The sequence below is a fragment of the Trichechus manatus genome, unplaced genomic scaffold, assembly GCF_000243295.1.
Source record: "Trichechus manatus latirostris isolate Lorelei unplaced genomic scaffold, TriManLat1.0 scaffold00076, whole genome shotgun sequence".
Lineage (NCBI taxonomy): Eukaryota > Metazoa > Chordata > Mammalia > Sirenia > Trichechidae > Trichechus > Trichechus manatus.
In genome coordinates, this window is record NW_004444012.1 from 6,799,370 (window position 1) to 6,823,575 (window position 24,206).

General features: G+C 40.9%; 1 long non-coding RNA gene across 3 annotated transcripts in view; it reads left to right on the top strand.

Moving 5' to 3' along the window:
* Nucleotides 1–38: 38 nt before the first annotated feature.
* LOC111821298 (uncharacterized) overlaps nt 39–24,206 on the top strand; it is a 165,278-nt gene continuing 141,110 nt past the window's right edge. For all 3 annotated transcript variants that reach the window (XR_002824738.1, XR_002824740.1, XR_002824739.1), the window contains exons 1-4: nt 39–188; nt 4,016–4,131; nt 4,225–4,282; nt 14,203–14,274. This is a non-coding gene — a long non-coding RNA (uncharacterized LOC111821298). The remainder of the gene's footprint in view (nt 189–4,015; nt 4,132–4,224; nt 4,283–14,202; nt 14,275–24,206) is intronic.

A 24,206-nucleotide genomic window follows, 5' to 3' on the forward strand; every position in this document is an offset into this window, starting at 1 on the left:
CCTCATATGCATGCAAAAGCTGGACAATGGATAGGGAAGACCGAAGAAGAATTGATGCCTTTGAATTATGGTGTTGGCGAAGAATATTGACTATACCATGGACTACCAAAAGCAACAACCTAATTTCAATCTGACTCCATTTTTCTTTTCAAAGAGGAATTGCATACTTATAATTCTGCAGATGAGAAGTAAGCCCTGATTTCTCTGCTTCCAAGTTTCTCTTCTATAGGCTGCAGATATATAGTGGGGTTGAGAATCATAAGGCCATTTTGCTGTATTTTTTATAAGTCCTGTGTGTTCAGCATATCTCCCTGGAATGTGAGGCTACCTTTTCTCTGTTGTTATCAGTTTGAGACTATGTTAAACGTTCTAGACAACACGAAAAGTCCCATTCAATTTCCTGTTACAGTTGAATACACAACTCAGCTCAGTGCTCAGCCAAATGAAAGTCCTAGAGTCAAGAGGAATTGCCTTCCTTAGAAGGCATTTAGGGTTCTACCTATTGTGACTTGAGCATATTTCCTGGGATTTCATCCTTTCAAAATATTCCCCTCCCTCTAAGTAGCTTTGATCAAAGTATGCCTTGCAACACATACACTATTCTTGCAGAGGAGAATTCTTCCATATTAAATGCCAAGAGGATAAACATTTCCAGTATACATGTAACCTTAAAGCAAAACATAGATAAGTAAGAATTAATTTAAATGCTTAAGCTGGGTAGATGATTGTAAAGGCTTAGAACGTCTGCCACTGTGTTCATTTGGAGGTTGATTGTTACTTCCCCATGGAAGACTTCCTCCCTTGGAGTGTCCGATGTGGGGAGAAAATGTGTTACTTTGCTACAGGGACTTGGATAAAGAGGATGCCATCGTAGGCAGGTGAGTTAGCGAAGGGTTCATAGAAGTTGGACTTGAGTTGGACCTTGAAGGCAGTGCAGAATTTGGACAGATAAGAAAGTGGGTCGCATGGAGAAGAAAGTAGGATGAGCCAAGATGAAGCACTGGAATTGAGCCTGTTGGGCATGGCATCAGAAATCTGATTGGAGTAGAAGGTAATTGGCCTGTATGGGATGGGGTTTGGAAGGTAGTCTGAGTGGATTGGGAATGTGAAATTAATGGTGGATTTTATGGAGTTGGCAGGATACCCAGTATTTTAGGGTAGACGTATCTTTGGAAACCATCTACTCCAAGCCTCACATTTTATGAGTGAGCGGACGGAGATTCAGAGCGGTGAGGCGATTTCCCAGCATCTCATAGGGGTTACTGTTGGTGGCAGATGAGCCATTCAATGCTCGCTCCTTTGTATGTTCCTGCCTCTGTGCTTGGCCTGAGCACACACACAAAGCCCTCATAGCCTAGAAAGTTAAAAAGCTCTGTCAAAAGGCAGTATTTCAGATACAGTAGCAGTTTGCAGGGTGTATTGAATAAAGAGAAAACAGAAAATTATAAGGAGAGCTATCATTATAAGAAAAGCTTGAGGTGCATATTGTGGCCTTGGCTGTTGGCAGGAGCCAAAGGAAATTAAATAATGAGACACGTTTGAAGAGAACTACATCAGTGGCAGCGCCCAGTACAGGGCGCAGAGAAGAGGAACCTGAGCTAATTGCAGATTTCACATTCTGGGTTCCTATAGACTAGTGTCAGGAGGGGAAGGTGGTTGGAGGGCCAAGGGAGAGACTCTGAGTTTGAGTCTAGAAATGTTTGGTGATCATTGGTGACAGGTAACTGGGAATGATCATTTGCTCATTCAGTGAGTATTTATTGGATAACTACTATGCGCTTCTAGGCTAGGTGCTGGGGATACATTGGTAGACAAGACTCCTGGAGCTTTCATTCTGGTGTTTCTGGGTGGAAAACGTGAGCACACATTGGAGCTGTGGCTCAGAGAGCAGTCAGCAGCTGGGGTGTTTAGGGAGTGACCTCTCACAGGCACTGACTGCAGTGAATGGCAGGGGATTGAGAGCAGAACCTGAGGACCCCTTCAAGCGTTGCAGGGAAGTTGCCATCACTTGTAACGGTTGTTGTTGTTAATGTTGGGTGCCATCGAGTTGATTCTGACTCACAGCCACCCCATGTGACAGAGTAGAACTGCCCCACTGGGTTTCCCAGCCTGTAATCTTTATGGGATCGCCAGGTCTTTTTCCTGTGGAACAGCTGGTGGGCTCGAACCACCAACCCTTCGGTTAGCAGCTGAGCACTTAACCATTGCCCCACCAGGGCTCCTTTATGGTTATGACTTTTAAATAAATTATCCTGAGAGCTTTAAAACCATTTTCCCTCTCATTTCTTTTATATGTAAATCAATTCTTTGAGCTCATCCCCACCAGAGAATTCTCCTACATTCAAGTGCCATGAATAAAGTGAATAGAGTAAATGATTAAACTGGCTGTCAATGGGGCAAATGTGTCCACTGACCCAAGATAAAAGGTGAGAGGCTCTAATTAGATTTGAAAAATTCCCCCAGCCCACTGAGCCAGCACTGATACCTCTTGTTGGTTTAATTTGCCGGGATTCCTCCAGCTTGGCCTAGCTCTACCAGGTGGGGTTTAGTGTTAAACCCTCTGTCTTTTTTTTTAAATCTATGAGTCAGAATTGACTTGACGGTAGCAGGTTTGTTTTTGTTTTTTGTTTTTTTTTTTTTAGTTTTAATGCAAGCTCGGACTGGCTTTTGGGCAGATTAGGAAATTCTGACTGATAGAATCCCTAAAGGATTTAAGAGGTTACAAGTGCAAGCCTGGGAGTACCCTACACTCTCCTGATTAAATAGCGAAAGGAGTATTTGTCTGAGGTGAAGGGAAGACCGTATTGAATGGGGTTAAGGGAAAGCCTTACTGAATGGTAATAAATACTAATATTAGCATTGATTTGCAGTTTCAAAGCCTTACTTACTACTTCTTTATATCAGAATGATTAATTTTATTAGACTTAAAACTTGTAGAAAACTCACAGCAGCAATTACAACGTAGATCTTACGAATCGATTGTTAAAAGTCAATCAAAAACAACCTAGAGAAATAGTCTTAATGACAAAAGTTCTTAATACTCTTTTCCAGAAATGTCTTCTAGGATGAGGTGTACCTTGGAAAGACCTGTAGACGCCAACTCTTTGAAAGACCATGATGATTCATGATCTGAAGAAATTTTAAAATTCATTGAGGGCAGGAAGGAGCTGTTTTTCCCCCTTATTTCCTCTGCCATCATTCCCTTCTCCTTCCTCTGTGATTTTGTCCCTCGCCTACCTTCCCCTTCTTGTCTGTGGAAATGCTTGGTACTCTGCTATCTCCTCTATTCTTCCAGTGTGGTGGTACTTCCTTTATTCTGTAGTGCCTGTTGGGAGTGGGGGAAGATATCTCACTGTGTCCCCCATGTCTAGATGCAATAACATTTGTCCCTGGAAGCATCTGGAAGGTCAGCTCTGAGGCCTACGGGTCTTAAGTCACAGCAGCGAGTCTGTGTCTTTTATGAGGTGCACTGAAAATGATTTTCAGCTCTTAATATTCTCAGTACCAAAGTGTGTGAATGGTTACTCTTGAAAAGTAAAGTCACTGCAAGTGTATTAGAGTCCTAGAGCTGCCGTAACAAAGCACCACTAATTGGGTGCCTTATAAGATCAGAAATTTATTGTCCCACAGTTTGGAGGCTAGAATCTGACATCAGGGTGTTTGCCCTGTTGATACCTTCTGAGGGCTCTAAGGGCGAATCCGCTCCGTGCCTTTCTTCTAGCTTCTGGTGGCTCCCAGCAATCCTTGGAGTTCCTTGGCTTACAATTTCTGCCTCTGTTGTCACATGGAGCCCTGGTGGCACAATGGTTAAGAGCTTGGCTGCTAACCAAAAGGTCAACAGTTCAAATCCACCAGCCACTCTTTGGAAACCCCGTGGGGCAGTTCTACTCAGTCCTATAGGGTCACTATGAGTCAGAATTGACTCAATGGCAATGGGTTTGGTTTTTGGTTTTGGGTATTGTCACATGCCTGTTCTCCATCTGTACATGTCTGTGTCTCTTCTTCTTGTTTATAGGACATCACACATGTTGGATTAGGACCCACCCTACTCAGTATGACCTTCTGTTAACCTAGCTGATAACATCTGCAAAGATCCTGCTTCCATGCAAGGGCACATTCACAGGTACTCAGGTTAGGACTTCAACATACCTTTTTGGGGGACACAACTCTATTCGTACAGTAAATTATCCCTGTAGATCAGTAACCCTCACTCTTACATTCCAGTGTCTTCTGGAGTGGGAGAGAAAGCCGTGAAGCTACATCTGTGAGTCCAGAAATACAGGTAACCCACAGTTTATCTGGGTTCCTACAAGGTCAGGTGTTCACACATGTGTTTGTTTATAATTTTTAGGTAGTGAGGGGTGGGAACTGCATTGTGAACTATTTGGTAAAATCAAATTATATTTAACGATAAATTAAGCAACCTTCAAGTGTACAGCTCCTCCTCTTCAGAACTATTGAAGTCACTTAGAGTGACATAGAATTAAAAGTAATTTCTGTCATAATGTACTTAGGTCAATAGGCATTGACTGAACAAGATTCATAATGAAATGTACAAATCCAACTCCTCACACTCATTTTGCTATTCAGAGACCTGCCCGGACATTTCGATCGTGCCGATTAGCAGGCAGCAAGTCCTGCTTCTCTTTCTGCCTACCTTTGTTTCTCTCTTCTTGCTTTCCCACTCCACTTCCTTCCCTCCCTGCCTGTCTAATTCCCGCACTAGACCCCATCCCTCCTCTTCCCTGAACAGAATGTCTCTCTTCCTATGGCATGGCTCCATGCCAAAAATAATGGAAATGGTGGAAAATTTTCCTGTGGTTAGAGGTGAAGCCAGCAGCGAGGGAAGCTTGTCCCTCACTCTCTTCCCCTCCAGACACCCTCCTCCGCAGGTAAGCGTCCAGGCTGGAGGAGGGGAACACAGGAGCTGTGGTAAGATGGTGATCTGGGGTTCTCCTTGACTTTTCTGCCTGCTGAGTGCCCTAAGACAGCAACCAAAAGGCTTTCTGGAGACCCTGGAAGGATGTGAGAGCACCAAGCAAACACAGTTCTTCCTCAGAGAGAGCTGCTGGACCCCAAAGAAAGGCTGCAAGACTACTTGAGCTTCCCTCTGACCTCTCAGCCCACACAGGGGCTCAACAGAGTAAACATCTCCGTACCCTCTGGGCCAATCTGGCCCTGTTAAAGCTGTGCCTCTGCATGTTTGTGTTAGTCCGTTAGAGAATTTCCAGCGCTCCTGAAATGCTTGTGGGTTACCTGGAATTTCCCGAGAGACCTGGTTGCTGAGATCACTAACCACCTTCAGGGATCCATGCCTTCTGTGAGCGACAAAGACGCTTGTGTAAAACTGGGTCTCAGGAAACCCTTGGAAGTTCTTTAGGCATAAACTCTTTATAAGGTACAAATATACAAACTATACATGTTCTAGGGTATGGCAGTGAAAACGTAAATCCCAGTCAAGCCAGAGATAGGTATGCAGGTATCACTTATCCTTGGCCTGCTCTAAAAGCCAGCTTTTACTATTTGTTAGTACAGGCCCACGTGACTTGCAAGTTGAACTACCATTTTCTTAGTTCTCTTTGAGGTTGAAAGACAAAGGCCTTATGGGGCTCACTGAAATTCCCAAGGTCTCCTGGGCCAAGGCACAGCCCAGTGGTTGAAAGATTGATGTTCTGAGTAGAGACTTAATTGATCTTTCTTCGAAGATTCTAGGATTAAATTCTACCAAGGGAAATGGCTATCCGTGCTCTTCTTTTGGGCTAGATTAGAAAACCACTCGTGTTTCAGCCTCAGATCAAACACACGTGTACTCATATGAACACACAAACAACTTTGGGGGTTACTATTCTTCCTTAACTTTCAGAAGTCTCAGCCTATTCCTTTCTCTTAGGTCATATCGTTTTGCCATTTTGATTCACTTAACAAATATTTACTAACCATGTATCAGATCCTTTATTAGGCACCAGGGAAATAATGGCGAGGTCACTGCCCCTCACAAATGAAAAATTACCATAAACCAAGTCAGAGAGTCCCTCTGATACGTCACCTGTGGGCAGAGGCTTGGAGCCTGGACAGTATTGTCGTTCTTGTCCCCTAGACACAGTGTCGCCTAGACACTGTGACTTCAACAATAGCGGAGTCAAAGGCCATGGAGTAATGGAAAATTATCTCCATTTCTTTTGAATTCTTTTTCAAGAATGAGTAGGCACTTAATAAATAGAGTTCAGTGTAGTGTGTGATAGTTCAGGTTTGGGAATCAAACTGCCTGGGTTTCAATTCTTTTCCACCACTTTATTTGCTGTGTGACCTTGGAAGATGTTCTTAAGTCTTTCTGTGCTTGTGATTCTGTGTCTTTAAAATGATGATAATTATTGTACCTACCTCATAGGATTTTTGTGAGGATTAAACGAGTTAATTGAAAAGTACGTAGAACGATGCCTAGCGTTTAGTAAACATTCAATAAAATTAGCTATTACTTCTAGTTATAATAATGCAGCAGGGGCTGGAAAGGACTCAGTCTTCAATGCAGATAACAAGTATTTTATGAATGAAGCCATGGTTAAGGTGGGTGGGAAGAGGATGAAAGGAATAAATTGGGGAGCTCACTGCCTTCAGACTCCATGAGTAAATTAAATTAAATTATCTGCATCAGAGTATCTGTAGGTTGCTCAAGAGACCAGAATACACAGTAGTTTGAGAAGGATTGTTGGGTATTATGGTAGGGTCTCAAGGATCTCTTGACTTCAGAAAGATGAGCTGTGAGGTCTTCTACTACCAACCAGGTAATAAGCAGGGTTCTTGCAACCCCAGTCCACTGTTCCTTGGAATATTGATTTTTCTTCCATGGTGTTTGCCCATAATTGATAATTGGCAGAAGTTATTCTAGGGCTCAACCCTATGGGGCAGTTCTTCTCTGTCCTATGGGGTCACTATGAGTCGGAATCAACTCGATGGCAATGGGATTCTAGGGCTCCGGGTGAAACCAGGGCATAAATTAATTGCTATATATTTTTCTCTGACAACTTATAAATGTTATTGTTTTCATTGAGAAAAACCATCTGAGAATGACTCTTGGCTTGTTGAGGATAGTCCCACTCTTGGTTCTCTTTAACAATTCCTAATGCCTATAATTCTTGGTATCTTCTAATGAAGGTAGAAATGATATACATCTGAGGCATGGTGAAGGGAGAGTCTTAGACTGTGAGTTTTAGGAGGTCTGGGTTTCAGTTCTGACTACTTGACTGGCTTTGGGGAAGTCAATTTCCTTGGGTCTTAATTTCTACATGTGCTAAATGTAGAATAAGACTAGATACCTACTAAGGCCCTAGCAACTTAATATTCTACCACGGTTTGTGTAACATGCCTCAATGTCTGGGGTGCCCATTCATCTTTTAACTTATTTACCTATTGATATATCTCTTTACTTAATATTTAATATTTTTCTTCTCCTTTCTTTTTAATATTTAAGTTATGGAAATGTTAATTACATACACACCAAAATAATATTACAAATATTAATGCATCTACCACCTGAATTTAAAAGATGTTAATATTTTACTATATTTGATTCAGATCTTTTCTTTAAAAAGAAATTAAATATTATAGATAAAATAAACCCCCAGTGATAATCACTATCTTTAAATTAGTATTTATTCTTCTCATGTGGATTTTTAACTTTGACTACATAGGTATGTTCTCAATATATTGTTTTGAGTTTTTAAAATGTACATAAATGGTTTTTACTCAACTTAGATTTTCCAGATTTATCCACTTTACTACCTATACAATTATTCATTCATTTTAAGAGTGGCTTAGTATTCCATTATATGAATACAGGCAGTCCCTAGGTTATGAACGTCTGACTTACGTACAACCCATAGTTACAAACCAACCCTTGTAAAGCCTATTAGATTGAAAATTCCAGTACATACAATGGTCTGTAATAACAGATGAGCGCTACTTTGCGATGTGTATCGAAACATTATTATTATTACTGTATTATTACGTAAACAAGTTTTTTAGTGTTTCTTTAATTTTTTATGTACTAAGACAAACACTTGACTAACTGATGTTAGATACGAACCATACCTAACTGTTCCGACTTGCATACAAATTCGACTTAAGGACAGATTTAGGAACGGAACTGGTTCATAATCTCAGTACTGCATGTATACCATAGTTTGGCAATTCCCTACTGATGGGCATTCAGATAGTTTCTGACATTTTGGTATTATAAATAATATTGCAACAATCAGCTGTGTAGAAGTTTCCTTGTGCACATATGTGAGAGTTTCTCTAGGGTAATTACCTGGAAGTAAAATTACCTGGTGCCATGTGTATTTCCAGCTTGCCTAGACAATGTAAAATTACTATCCAAAGTGCCTGAGATATTTATATTCTCATCACTACTATAGACATCATGTTTCCCCTCATCATTGCCAATATCTGTGTTAATAATAAGACTTACATTTTTTAATTCTGAATTTTATTAAGTCTTAATAATAAGACTTAATTTTTTTCTATTCTGATTGGTGTGAAATGATATTTCCTTTATGTTTTCATATGTTTATTGGCTATCCAGATATTTTTCTTTGCAAATTCCCTGTTCATATCCTTTGCCATTTTTTTGGTTTGTTTTGTTTTTGTTTTTGATGTGAAGGATACCTGTATATTCTGGATACTGATTCTAATTCTTTTTTGGCTTTAAGGGTTAGAAATATCTTCTCCTAATTTGTGACTTGCCTTTTAATTCTTATGTTTGTTTGTTTTACCCCCAAATTTTAAACTTTATTGTAGTTGAATTTATCTTCCTTTCTTTTATGGTTGGCATGTTTTGTGCCTTGTATAAGAAACCCTTCCTTACCCCAAAGTTATAAAGATACACTTCTGTATATTCTTCTGAAAGTTCTATAGCATTGCTTTTTTTACATCTAGGTTCTTAACTGGAAACCATGGTGGTGTAGTGGTTAAGAGCTGTGGCTGCTAACCAAAAGGTCGGCAGTTTGAATCCATCAGGTGCTCCTTGGAAACCCTATGGGGCAGTTCTACTCTGTCCTATAGGGTTGCTGTAAATTGGAATTGACTCAACAGCAGTGGTTATCAATGGGTATGTTCTTAATTCATATGAGGTTTATTTTTGTATAGGCAATTAATTTTTCTTTATTCTGTATGGATAGCCAGTTGAACCAGCATCACTTATTAAATAGCTTATCCTTCCTCCATTGACTGGTATTGTCACCTCTTTCCTTTTTAAAGTTTCTCTATAGGTGTGGGTCTATCCCCTTGGTGTGTGGTGCTAACCCTATTTTAATTACTGTAACTTTAGAGCAATTATTGACAACTAGTAAAGAATTGTTTTTATTCATTTTTTTTCTTAAAATTATTTGACAATTTCCAAACAAAAAAGTATCAAGATTTTTTTTTAAATAACATTGAATTTATAGATGCATTTGAGCAGAATTATTAATATACTGATGTTGAAACTTCCCTACTATGAGTCCAGGGTATTTCTTTATTTATTTAGATCTTCCTTCTTGTATCTCAAAGGGTTTTATAATATTTTTCTATAAAATTTTGCCAATCTCTTGTTACATACATTCCTGGTTACCTTACAGTTTTTGTTGCTATTGTAAATAGAGTCTTTTTCTAAAATTACACTTTCTAATTTGGCATTGCTGGAGTAGAGGAATGTTATTGCTTTTTGTGTATCGATTGCTACCTTGCAAATTTGTTGTTCTCTATTTATGCTAATATTTTTGTCTGTAAATTCTTTTGGATTTTCTATTCAGGAAATTATATCATCTGCAGATAATAAAGAATTTATTCTTTCCTTTCCAATTCTTATACTTATTATTTCTTTTCCTTGTCTTATTATGCAGACTGGGACCTGCACTGAATAGAATGGTGAGCATCGGGATACTTGTCTCATTCCTGATGCCAGAGAGAACTCTTGTATTGTCTCGCCCTTAAGCATGCTGTTTACAGCAGGTTCTTAACTGGGATTCTCTGTAAGACAATCTAATCCCATGGTTGCCTTTTGTAGCTCTTCCTTCTCACTAGTTATTGATGATGGAGAATCCGAGTTCTAAATACACATACATTTGACACTTTTAAGTTGTGGAGTTATTTATTAGCTAAGCAATGTGCCCATTTGATTCTTATATTTGTGACTTTGGACAATAAACACAGGGCCCGAATGAGGCACACATTTTGAATTTCCTTACAACAGAGAAGACTTTTCTCTGGTTGATAGAGCAGCTGTGGAAGAATTTAGGTCCTGGACCATGGTGCCATCTTGTTCTGAGGGTCTGACTACACTTCTAGAGAGGAGATGACCGTCAGTCTTGTGTGAAGGTTTAGCTTGTTGGACGGCTGGCTTCCTTGGAGCTCTTTGGGCCCACCCAGGCCACTGGGCTTCAGTTATTTTAGAGAGAAAATTTCAGGGAGTGCTAGAGTATGATTATTTTTACAATGTATACAGAGCGATAGGGCTAAAGGGTAAACTCTTATGAGAGATCCATTAGCAACAGGGTGTAGAAAGAGAGCATCTTGATTGTAAAGAAACATATACCCAACCTTTTTTGTTCATCCCTGATCCTAACTGCCTGGCAAAAAGGCCTTGGACTGGGGCTAATGGCACAGAAAAATAATTTTCTCTTTTAGGTACTTGTGAAACCATTAAAGTATAGGATTAAATTCAGTATGTCATGGAGCCACCACGGAGGACCTGGAGGAAGGAGGGAGTTTATTATAAAATAATCTCACCTATAATCCAGTCTTCTGAGCTTAGCTCCATGGAAAGGGTTTTTATAGTGAAGTGCATTGAAAATACAGGAGTGGAATTCTTGTAAGGATTTGGGCAAGCTATTCTCTCATAGACTAGACACCTGAAATGTAAATGCTTAATTAAATTATTAAGATTCTACTAATAACCCCTTCTATGGGGAGTCACTTGTAAAAAAAAAGAAAGAAAAGTAGTAATGAATAGCAGGCTTTACAGAAATCATCAGAAAAAGGAATGCAAACCATTGCTGATTTTCAGGCATCGTCTAATTCTCTGGGTAAAGTTTTAGCTGAGTAGTGTTTGGCTCATTCTCAATGATGACATGAAGTGGTTCAATAAATAGTAGGTCTTTCTCTTTAGTTAGGGGATCATGTGTGCTGGTTTGTCTATGAAGGATCTAGTTTATGCATTTCCCTGGTGTATTACTTAATATTGCCCCCCCGACCTCTAAAAAAAAAAAAAGAGAGTCCCTGGGTGTGACAAATGGTTAACACACTCAGCTACTAACCGAAGGGTTGAAGTTGGAGGTTTGAGTTCACCCAGTTGCTCCTTGGAAGAAAGGCCTGGAGATCTACTTCTGAAAGTCAGCCCTTGAAAGCCCTATGGAGCACAGTTCTAATTTGACACACATGGTGTCACCATAAGTCAGCGTCAACTCAATGGCAAGTAGTTACTCTAAAAACGTCCTGGTTTGTACTATAAATTACATGGTCATCCTATTTAACTCTCGCAAGTCACTTTTGTAAATATGTCACAGTGGACTACTTGTCTGACTCCCGTGATGAACTGTAAACTCTTTAAGGGTGGGGATCATGTCTTACTTGTCTTTGTGTACCCAGTTTTTATTCATATGCCTGGCACTCAGTAGGTGCTCAGTATTTCAAGAATGAATGGATGATGTGCTATCCTAAGGGAGCTCTTCTTCGAGTACTTGAATTCATGAAAGTGCCTTTGTGAAGTGACATTTTGTGTCAGCTCTGAACACCTGAATGAATTCCTAGGAGTGATTCGTACAATAGGCGCCCGCCAAGGAGGAGGAGTGTTGGAGCTCCATAAACAATTATTTTATAAAGATGATGTGTAAAGAACAGAGACGAACTCTGTATACTTAACAATTTTTCAGGGCTGACTTTGATTGTATCTTCATGATACTATGAAAAAAAAGAAGTACCATAATAAAAATGATTCAAATAGCCCTTTGAGATCTCACAGAGAGCTCTGGAACTCGTTAGAAGGCCCAGTTCTCAGCCCTATAGACATCCCCTCTGCACTGAGAATATCTTTTCGGAAGGAAACACTCCTTTCTGTACTCTGTGAAATTCTTCAGATAGAATCATAGAGCCGGAAGGGGCCTTAGACATTGTCTAGTTCAAACTCCTTATCCTAAGGCTGAGGAAATCGGCTCAGCCTAGTTGAATGATTGGCCAAGCTAGTAGGAAAAACTGGTTCAGGGAAAGAACAAATCTCTCTGGGGTCCTCTTATCCTCAAAAATTGCTTTAAAATCTAATTTGCATCTCTTTCTTGAGCATCCTGATTTCAGCCCCTTGCCTGCTTCCTAGGACCGACATGGAATTAGGTTTTGTTAGTTGGCAAAGCCATGCCTTGATCAGCAAAACTTAATTTGCACAAAATGGAAAGTAAGAGGCTCAGTGAGAGAGGAGAACATTGCAGGCCAGTTTTCAAATGATTTTGGAAGGACTGACTGGCCTTGGTTCCCTGCTGCCTAATCTGAAAGGGAGCTTGCTTGTCCTGTACAACAATCAGAAGAGAGTGGAGGGAGCCCTGTGAATCATTTGGGGGTATAGAGGGGAATGTAATTTCCCACAGGGTGGGGAGGGGGGAGGGAGGATTATGTTTCCATATGGCAAACATTAAATTGACAACAATTTGCCATGGGGCTTTCGAGGCAAAGGCAAAGCCTTTTCTTTGGTCTGTAACCTCAGCATAAAAACTGACAGGAACAGATGTTCCATCCATGAATTCTGAAGTTTGATGTGGCATCAATGAAGGCAGAGCATCTTGGCTGCCCATCCTGCCATATGGCTGGAAAAATGGAAGTAAACAGGCTCCAGGACACTGGGCTGGCTCGGGAGGGTGGTCTCCAGGGTAGGTCAGGAAGCTGGCCTTTAGTCCCATCTCTCTCAGACCTGTCTTTATTAACGACCTGAGGGATAGAGGGAGGGCTTGCAAATGAAATTCACAGATGATTCTGAATGGAGAAATGTGACAAACACCAGCAGAAGCGAAGGAATAACCTAAAGGGATTAGGAAAATGGGAAAGACAGGGACAAACAGCGAATCATCATGGAAAAATGCAAATTGATATGTCTGGAGCAAAATAATCCACAAACCAGATATTCGCTGGGCAGGAAAATGTTGAAGAATGGTAAAATGGTCGCATTCTGACAGTGCAGACCAGGATGGGCTGGGCGGGTGGGCAAGGGAGTGGGTGTGGAAGATGGGTGACACCTACAGGAGGTTAGTTACCTGTAGATATGCATGACCTAAGGAGGGACCTTGTTCTAGGACCTGCCAATCTTTCTCTTCATCTAACACTGGCAAGGTCCATTCTTTTGGGCTGTGGGGTTGGCTGGGGTGTAGTGTGCTTAGCACTGGCAGATGAGAGTCTGGGATAGACAGGTGACATTCCAGCCACCAGGGGTCTGCTTTGGAGAGAGCCTTTCAGGTTGTATGTCTTTTTTTCTTTTTTTTAATTCACCTTTATTTTTCTTATTTTCCTTTCTTTCTTTACAAAATAACGTTGACCTGACTATTCTTCTGAAGCAAATGAGGGTGTGAAAGAGAATTTTTCTCAAAGAACAGACTTGTCCTATTTATGTCACGCAGAGAATACATTTAGGATAATTTTGCCTTTGTTATTTCGATTTGAGAAATTTGTTACCAAAATACTTCCTTTTCAACTCGCTTGTAAAAATTTAACAATTACAAACTGATGATGACCAGAGAGTCTCACATTTTCCAAAACAGCCAACATGTTTATAACTTTGGAAATTGTTTTATTTTGGAAAGTTCTGTCCAAGATCCCACTGAAGAGCTCTGTATTGATGATGCCTTTAGTTCGAGGAATTCTGAAGAAAAACAGAGCCCTTCACTCCTTTCCTATTATAGTGGAGAAGAAGACCTCTGGCACAGGCCTGGCTTCCCTGAAAGTTTATCATCTTGTTTTGAGCCTTCAGTCTGAAAAGCTAGGCCAGAAATCAAGGTCTTATAACTACTGACTTAAATCACTTTAGAAAGTACCAAAATAGCAGTGCTGGTTCCTGGGACCTCAGAGTGGATTACCCAGAGGAATTATTTCAAAAATATAAGCTGAAATGGGATATTTAAGCCTGCAGAATTGAAGAACACACTTCTCATTGCAACAGGAAACCATTTAACATGAATTTTTTTTCCCCAGATCTCTTTCCATCTTTCTTTAAACATAGTAATTCTCAACAAGGCAACAGATAAGAATCACCCGAGGAGTTTGGTAAGTAAATCCTCAGGACTTGGCCCCACCCAGGATGGGGTTGTGGGGCCTGAGGTGGGACCTGGGTGGTGTGGGATGTGGTAGTGGAGAGGAGAGAGGGAGGTAGTGTTATCATGTGTAGTTTGAAACTTAGCAAACTGCTATTTGACCTTCTCATTGATGACCTGACTTGGACCACTGGGCCAAAAGATCTCCTAGAGCTAATTATCTAAAGAGGATGCAATGCAGACTGGAGATGCTATTTCTAGCTTTAAGACTCTCACTTCTAAATCATGGCCCAGGTAGGCCTGACCCCTTGGTTCAGGTGCCAGAAGAAGAGGCCTGGAGATGTATCTCTCAGATTCCTCCTCATGGATTGAATTGTGTCCCCCAAAAATATGTGTGTCAATTTGGCTGGACCATGATTCCCAGTATTGTGTGATTGTCCACCATTTTGTCATCTGATGTGATTTTCCTATGTGTTGTAAATCCTACTTCTATGATGTTAATGAGGTGGGATAGGTGGCAGTTACATTAATGAGGCGGGACTCAGTCTACAAGATTGGATTGTGTCTTGAGCCAGTCTCTTTTGAGGTATAAAAGAGAGAAGCGAGCAGAGAGAGAGGGGGACCTCCTACCACCAGGAAAGCAGCGCTGGGAGCGGAGCATGTCCTTTGGACCTGAGGTTCCTGCACAGAGAAGCTCCTAGACCAGGGGAACATTGATTACAGGGACCTTCTTCCAGAGCCAACAGAGAGGGAAAGCCCTCCCCTGGAGCTGATGCCCTGAATTTGGACTTGTAGCCTACTGGACTGTGAGAAAATAAATTTCTCTTTGTTAAAAAAATATCCACTTGTGGTATTACAGCAGCACTAGATGACTAAGACAACTCCCTTTCATTCTGATCCTCTGTGATAACTTTGGAAAGCCCATTCCTGGGCTGGCCCAATATAGGGAGAGCTCACTAGGGATGGGGCTTGGTTGGGATGAGTGTGGAGAAGGAAGAAAGAGAGAGGGAGGGTCAATCCCCAGAAAGCCAAAATCTGTTGTTAATTCCGAGGGGCCAGAAACCAATGCCAGCTGGGTTTGAACAAGGATAGAACACTGCAATAAGTGTAGGAATGAAGTAGGAGGTCAAAAAGAATTGCCCTGAATAGTGAGGGAAAGTCTGAACCTCAGTTTTGTGTTTGCTAGTGAGTGTGTGGACAGTCAGCTATTGGCTCTGGGGAAAGGCTCTGGGGCACTTCCCCTAAGCCTCAGTCAGGCACAACTAGAACTCATCAGACTTGACACTACTGGACTGGTGGTTCCTGTAGTAACCCGTGTGTCCTCCACCCCCTCACTCTGGCCTGGAAACGTATTTCCTTTTTTCTTACCCATTGTGCATCTACCGCCATATTAGTCAATGGTCAGATCTGTTAAGGCTTCAAGTATTTCGTGCACTAGCTCTGAATTACAAATTAAATATATCTTGAGTCAAGATATCAAAATAATATAGCATGCATAAAGGCTAGTCATGTTTCCTTGTTTGCTGAGGGCAGTATTATTTTGGTTACAGCTGATTTTGTCAATGAATCTTCCAAACCCCAAATAACTTGCTTCTTAAATTATATTTACATTGATTGGGAGAACTAACGGGTATCTGAAGATTAAGTACAAAGAAATTTGGATATTAGAGCATTAAAAAAAATGAATCAGACCTGGCCTGTGCTCCCTAGACTCTTTTGTGTTAAGGAGTAGGCTCACAGATAATAATTTAATTACACAAGGCAGCATGTCACACAGTTCTAAAAGTTATTACTTAATGTCACCCAATGAAGCTATGTCAGCTAAGAGGCAGGAAACTTTCAATTAGACGTCAATGACCAGGGAAGTTCCTCTGCAGAAGAGACACTTGAGATGGACTGAAGCTTGAAGCATAGGTATGATTTAGATAACCAGAAGGAGTAGGAAAAGGAACTCCAAACCAAGATTTAAAGGTGTGGAGGCTGAACAGCTTACCAAAGAGGATTTGTTTTGGGAAGCAGTAAGACAGACACTTGAGAAGGGACCAATGGGAAGGGAATCATTATTTTTGGGAGAGACACAGTGAGAGGTATATTTGTTACTTCTTTTGTAGGTTGGGGCTAGATTGGAAGGGCCCTTGGAGGTTCACCCATTTAGTTTGCTCTTCTGCATGGAGGAAAAATGAATCTAAGTTTCTGGAACCTTGGAATTTACTACACTTCTCCAGAGAAGACTTCCCTGCATCTGAGGGGGAAGAGAAAAACCTCAGACAGCACAAATAGAGCACTGTCTAATGCTCATGATGATGTATGTTGAAAGCTTTCTTTGGAAAAGTCTTGGATTATGCTGATATTTTAGCCTAGTATTTATTCTATGATGCAATTGTCCTCACAGGATGCTGTTGATTACCAGCTTTGTCCACAGTGATGCCATGAGTACATGCTGGCATGGATATATAGAACAGGTTTTCAGCACCGCTGACTTACAACTGGCTACCAGTCAAAGTCACAATCCAACTCGTGCACAAGCAGCTTCACAAATCTCAGACAGAGCAGCTTTGTGCCCACGGCATCACCTTGAAAGAGAAATGTACCATTTATGGTCTTTCTTGGCTTAAGTTCTTAGCATTTTAGGGCCCTTTTCATTGGAGACAGTAACATGTGGCTATGGCCACTAGGGGGCCTCAGCTCTTCCGTCCTGATCCATGGAGGGTGCCCACTGGGCACATGGGGAATTGAGTATGCCCTCTTTCAGCACATGGGTATGTGAATATTTCCTTCAGATTTGAGACTTGTTTTTTTATTAAAGAAACCTGCCTATCCCTTAGCATAGGAAAATTCTTAGTTTATGAAAGTGCCTGTGGAAAATTGGTGCTTGAGGAAATGAGCTGTTTTCTCCTAATGTCTGTCCTTGATTGCTTTATAGTGGTGGCAACGATGGGCAGAGGGCCACATGACTTATTTTCTCCACAAGGAAAGCTGTCTCTGAGCCATGGCCATCTCTTGGAGGTATCTCTGGATGGACTATCTGGGTTTCCATCAAAACAAAACTCGGCTCCAGGTGGGCCAGTCTCCTCTTTGCCGCCTTTCATGCCATGAACACTTCCTTCTCCACACCTCCACACGTAATTATCTTCTGATGAAAACACCCTCACCCAGACACATTTCATCTCCTTTTCAACTCCAAATCCCATATCACCCTCTTCGTGAAGTAATCCCTGGTTATTTCAGCCCACAGGAATGAACCTTCCTTCTGACTCCTGCTGTCTAGCATTGCCCTCCCCCCAAATGCTTTTCTGTTTGTATGTGTTGCCTCCTTGATCAAACTAAACTCTCTGGGGACAGGACCCTTTTATCTCACAGTTCAGGTTCAATAAATCTTCCATGGATTGAGTTGACAATTGAGAAGGAAAGTGAAAAAATGTAGCTTTCTAAGAGCACAGTGTGCATTTACACATTTGTTTTTTCTGTTTCCTGGGAAGAAATGCAAGTCAAGCAAACTTTGCAGAAATGGTTAACATTAAGAGAATGACAACATATCACTATTCAAAGAAGCTGGCCTGTTACATCACATCCGGTTTTGAAAGAAGGTTCTTTGTCCTTCCCAAACATCTCCCTAGAAAAGTAAAAAATGGAGCCCTGGAGCCAAGGTTGAGGCCTGCCTTAGTTATCTCATGCTGCTATAAGGTGAACATCACAAGTTAAATGGCTTTAACAAACATAAATGTATTTTCTCACGGTTTAGGTGGCTAGAATCCAAATTCAGGGTGCTGGCTCTAGGCGAAGGCTTTCTCTCACTGTCGGCTCTGGAGGAAGGTCCTTTTCTCTTTTCAACTTCTTTTCTTTCATGTGGCTTGGCATCTATCTTCCCCCATCTCCGCTGGTTTGGTTGCTTGCTCAATCTGCCCTTTTTAGATCTCCAAAGAGACTGGCTTAAAACCCCTACGCTAATATTGCCTTATAAACACAACAAAGAAAACACATTCCCAAGTGGAGTTGCAGCCACAGGGGTTAGGATTTATAACACATATTTTTGGGAGATACAATTCAATCCATAACAGGGCCATGGCTGAGTTTCTCAGTGATTGCTCTGATATTCTCACCAGCCTGAAGGGGGACACGGTGATGGTGCAAGAGTTTGCATATAATCTGCCTCAGGATTGAACTGGAACCAGAGCTGAAGTAGAATAGGTTGCTTTTGTGTATTTTCTTTGCCTGCAAGTCTGGAATTCTGGAAACTTCTATAGCCAGTTTTGAGAAGTCTTTTAAGTAGTACCAATGTTAAAATAAGGAGCATGAATCACCTTATGATAAAAGAATTTAAGTTATAGTCAACTCATAGATGAACTAATTAAAGTTATAGAGGCACATATATTGTCTGTTTCCCTTTCTTTCCTTCCCACCATCCCTATACTGTCCCTCAGACAATATATGCAGAGAGAAACCCACTTAAAAAGGTAAAACACCCAGAGATGCACACCCAAATAAATTTACCTTGCCCCTCTTCTTGCTCTTTTCTCTTTTGCATATATAGTCCAACTTTTTTGTCTGTTTTTTCCCTCCACCTAAACCTAGAATTCAGGATTACGAGGGCCTTAGAGTGACTCCTCCAGTGGCTAAAAAATTACCTTATTAGAGGGTCTTCCCTGATGACCCTATAAAAAACTGCACTACCCCATCCCCACTCTCACATTTGAGTAGTCCCTTCTCCACTTACCCTGGTTTATTTTTCTACATATGTCTTATTGCTGCCTGCCATATCATATATTTAGCTGTTTATCATCTGTCTCCCTCCCCCAGAATGTGAGCACCATGAAGATGGGGCTTTGTTCTGTTCTTTGATGAATCTTCAGTGTCTACAGTAATATCTAAAATGAAACTTGGCTCTGCATCTAATTCATATTTCAAAAATCAAGTAACAACCTAGAGAGCCTCCCCTTTTTCTTTTCTTTTAGTCTCGCTGGTTCTCACTCTTTCACACCTCTCAGATGCCTTGTTATATATGATATTTCTGTAGTTAATCACACTTTTCTGTTTATTGTCAATGGAAATTTTGGCCTGTTGCAAATGATTTTATTCTACCTGGAGGCAAAAGTCTCTGTTTCCCCTTCCTCCAATCTAGTGATGGTTTGATTGGTTCTATCCAGTCTTCCTGTTTTCTGGAGCCTCAGTGGATCAGAAAGAATTAAGGTAGTGTTCTCTGCTATTTGACCTGCTGCTGTCATGCCCCTGTGCCTGGGAATAACACATTTCTGATCATGTCTTTGGCAGTTTCCCAGGGCTGGTTCAGCTCATTGTTGTAAGTTTCCTAACTCTTCATCTCTACTAATAGAGACCTGATAATCTTCCCTGAAGCTGTCATGATCTAATATCTTGTTTAAAATTAAGGTTTGTTTATTCATTTTACTTCAGTAATAAATGGACGGTATTGTTTGTCATTTTCTGATACCATATTTTTATGCAAATAACACACGCCTTCTATGTTTGTTTGCCAACTGCGCTCTCTCCCTGAGAGGTATTTTTGTGAGTGCTGCTATGCCAGTTTTTTTAAGTGTTGCTGTAATAAAAATTAGCATAGTGCACTTACAAAAATACCTCATGGGGGGAGGGCGTGGTTGGCAAACAAATGTACAAGCTGGCAAACAAATGTAGAAGGTGTGCGTTATTTGTGTAAAAATATGGTATATATGAGTAGTCTGTTGCATAGGCGTGATATAGCACGATTGGTAGCTTCATGAATTGAATGCTAGTTGAAGTAAACCCTGTAAGTTAAGTTTCTCATTTGTTAATTATGGGCATGCCACAAAACTTTGTAGAATGTGCTGGATAATGGAATTAAAATGAAAAAAAAATTCAACAAACGATGGTGATGGGCTGAAACTGGTAGAATGAAATCAAATAGGGACAAATATAGAATCCTACATTTAGACAAAACCAAAACAACAACAACAACAAAACTCAAACAACAACAACAAAAATGGTTAAGAACAAGATGAAAGAATATGGTTTAAAAGCAGACTTTGGTGTTTATGTACCACAAACCACAAATGAACCCTCAACGTCATGGGGCTGCTAAAAACAAGGTAATAACATTTTAGGTTCTTTTAATACTAGTGTGGCATCCAGATTAGTTCTATTTTTCTTGGTTACCTCACATCTAAATTATTCTAGTTTTGGCCTTACTTCTTAAAGGGGACATAAATAAAAAGGGAATCATTTAAGGGTAGTAAAGAACTTAGATGGACATTTTAGATTGGAGAATGTATGATTCTTTAATCGCTGAATTTAAATATTGGAAGTGCTTCCATGTAGACTTACTTTGTGCATATCTGGAAGACAAATAATCCAGGTAACACCGAGGTATAATTTAGGGCAATAAAGCTGCAGGCTTTTTAACTATTAGAGCTCTCAAATGATAAGGTGGGATGCTCTCGTGAGATAGAGAACTTCCTGTCCTTGATGGTTGTCTTAGTCATCTAGTGCTGCTATAACAGAAATACCACAAGTGGATGGCTTTAACAAACAGAAGTTTAGTCTCTCACAAGTTAGGAAGCTAGAAGTCCAAATTCAGGGTGCCAGCTCCTGGGGAAGGTTTTCTCTCTCTATTGGCTCTGGGGGAAGGTCCTTGTCCTCAATCTTCCCCTGGTCTAGGAACTTCTCAGTGCAGGGACCCCGGGTCCAAAGGACATGCTCTGCTCCTGGTGCTTCTTACTTGGTAGTATGAGGACCCTCTCCTCTCTGCTCAATTCTCTCTTTTATATCTCTAAAGATATTGACTCAAGATACAACCTAATCCTGTAGCTTGAGTCCTGCCTCATTAACATAACTGCCTCTAATCCTGCCTCATTAACATCATAAAGGTTAGGATTTACAACACAGGATAATCACATCAGATCACAAAATGGTGGACAACCACACAATACTGGGAATCATGGCCTGGCTAAATTGGCACACATTTTAGGGGGACACAATTCAATCCATAACAGAGGTGTTTGTTCAAATAGAAGGTGGATGTCCCCCTGTCAGGAAGATTTCAACAAAATGGAAGGCTGTAGGAGATGACCACAAGGGCTGCTGCAACTTTGAGATGCTCAGCCTCTGCGTAACTCTAGCTTCAACTCAATGCGGTGAGGGGCACTGATGTAGGGGGAGAAAGAATTATGAGATGCTCCTTAGCCTTTAGGAACCTGCAGTAGTGGTTTACATGTATTTTCTTTATTAAGTAACAGATTCCTCCTCCTTCTTAGAAATGAAATGCTCTATAGAGCCCAACTTGGAAAATAAAGAGCTAAGTTGAATGGACAGGACTGTGGACAGTGGCTGATGTGGAGCCCACCTGCTCAGCCTCTCCTTCATCCCCAAAGATGCCCCTGTAGTATTTCTGTAGGGCCCAGGGCTCCCTGGAATTCATTGTGAAAACCACTGCTAATGGGAGGCTTGGATTTGCAAGAAGGTAGAAACTGGATAATTCTGGGAATACGTTGTCCAGTCTCCTCAGCCCCGTTAAATACACTACATCTACATAAGTAAACCGAGGAACAATCAGAAAAAACATTGAGGAATTTTTCCAGCTTAATTCCGTTCTTCCTATTCTGAAGTACCTCATGTATCGAGTCTCCTTATTTATCTGTTTTGGCTCCCTTCTTAGATCCCACCTTTCACCCTGCGTCTTCATATTTAGTGGCCTAGTTTTTTATTTGTTTGCTATGTTCAGCTGGGCCCATTCTTCATCCAGTCCCCACTTGTCTGGGGAGAGAAATGGTGGCAATATGTAGAGTCCACATGGGCAGAAGACCTAAATGTTGGGGTCTGTTATCTAAAACGGGAGGAGGCTACCCTAGGGTAACCTACCTGTGGAATCCCCAAGTAGAGGGTACTCAAAGAATCATGCTGGAAGCCATGGCAGGAAACTGCTATGCTTCCTCTTTCCTGTCCCCTCCTGCCACTACACACACAGGAAATACCTGTGGCTGTGAGGATATGGGGGTAAGGCCGAGAAAGGCATGGCAGCATATACCATCTGTATTAGCCAGACTCCAGCACCCTAAATATGGGTTATTGGAAGAGTTTTACAAATGTCTAGGGAGGATTTAGGAAAAGCAATAAGGGATGGAGCTAGTATTATCCCTAGGTCTGAAGAGGTAAGGGAAAAACTAGCTCCTGGAACTCAGAGAGAAGCAACTGTATGAACAAGGCTGTCCAAGATAGTATCATATGATGAGAAAGGAAATAAAAGGTATGAGGATTGGTATGGAAGAACCAACTTCATTATTTGCAGACATTATAATTGTCTACATAGAAAATCCAAGAAAATTTATAAACTCTTAGCACTAAGAAGATGTTACTATCATTCCTGTGTATCAAAGGATGCCAATTACAAAACTGTAATAATGTTTATATTTTAAAAAGGATCCCAATTCAAAACAGCAATAAAAACTACAAATTTTTTAATAGGGAAAATTTGGAAGCAAATTAAATGACGATTATACAACACAATTCATATGAAAGAATTGCCTTGACCTCTATCAACACTGGAAAAAAAATCTGGAAAAAATTTTGATACAATTTATAAAAACTGAAAAATGCACAAAATAATGCTACTTATTTCAAGTGGATGTTGCGGTGTGATGAATTACTTAAAATGGCCCTTCTAGCCATGCTCTTTGTGACTCACACATAGTGATTGAGTGGGACTATGCAAATAAAGTATATGGAACCTATGAGGGTTGGGGTTTTGTGTCAACTTGGCTGGGCCATGATTCCTAATATTGTATGGTTGTCCTCCATTTTATGTGTTGTGGATCTTGACCTCTACCTGTTGATGAGGCAGGATTAGTATAGGGTATGTCTTGGGTCACAGCCTTGCAGGAAGGCTTGACTCAAGTCCCACCCTTACTCAAGTTATGCCCTTCGCTGGGGTGTGGCCTGCATCTAATATATATGTGTGTGTCCTGGCAGGGGTCTCTCTCTGCATCTGAATCCCCAGTCCAGTTGACGAACAGTTGACCTCCGGTTCTTGGGACTCAAGCCAGAGGCCTGCTGTCTGACCTGCAGATTCTGGCATTCGCCAGCCTCCACAGCCCTGTGGGCCGGCGGGCTATCATCTGACCTGATTTGCCAGCTTCTGCAGCCTTGTGAACCAGCAGTCTGTGGTCCGAACTGCCAGTTTGGGTTCATCAGCCCCTGCAGCCACGTGGGTTAGGAGAAGCCCACACTTGACCCGTGGATTTGGGACTTGCCAGCCTCCACAACGGCGTGAGCCATTTCCTTTATATAGTTAATGAGTTCTGTGAGATGTTGCTTGTATTAGGGAACCCAAAGACAGGAGTTAGAGTACTGAGGGGAGGGGGAGTAGTTGATGTTAGAGATGATGGAGTGGTACAGCAGTTTGGAAAATTTGGACATTTGGGACATCTTTAACCTCCACCTCACGGGAACCAGCTTTGTGCTGATTCTTATAAAAGAAGTTATTCATTTAGATATATACATATGTTTTGAAAGTATAAAACATGGGTGGAAAAGATACTATACCTTCAGGATGGGGGTTGCCTCTGGGGAGGGGGAAGAGAATAGATTGAGAGATGAAGAATTCAACAGTAATGTCTTTATTTTTTAAAAAAATCCGAAGCAGATTATACAAAATGATAGAATTTGCTAAATCTAGTGAAGACTTGTGTGTCTTTTATTAGCCTCTTTTATTTAATTTATTACATAATTAAATATTTTTTAAAAATTTAAAGAGTAGGCTATGAAGAAATACACACAAAGTACTTTTCAGAAGTTTGACAATGAATATAAAAGAAAAAAAACAGTTACCATCAAGTTGATTCAGACTCATGGCAACCCCATGCATGTCAGAGTAGAACTATACTCTGTAGGGTTTTCAATGGCTGAGTTTTCAGAAGTAGATTGCTAGACGTTTCTTCCGAGGTGCCTCTGGGTGAACTT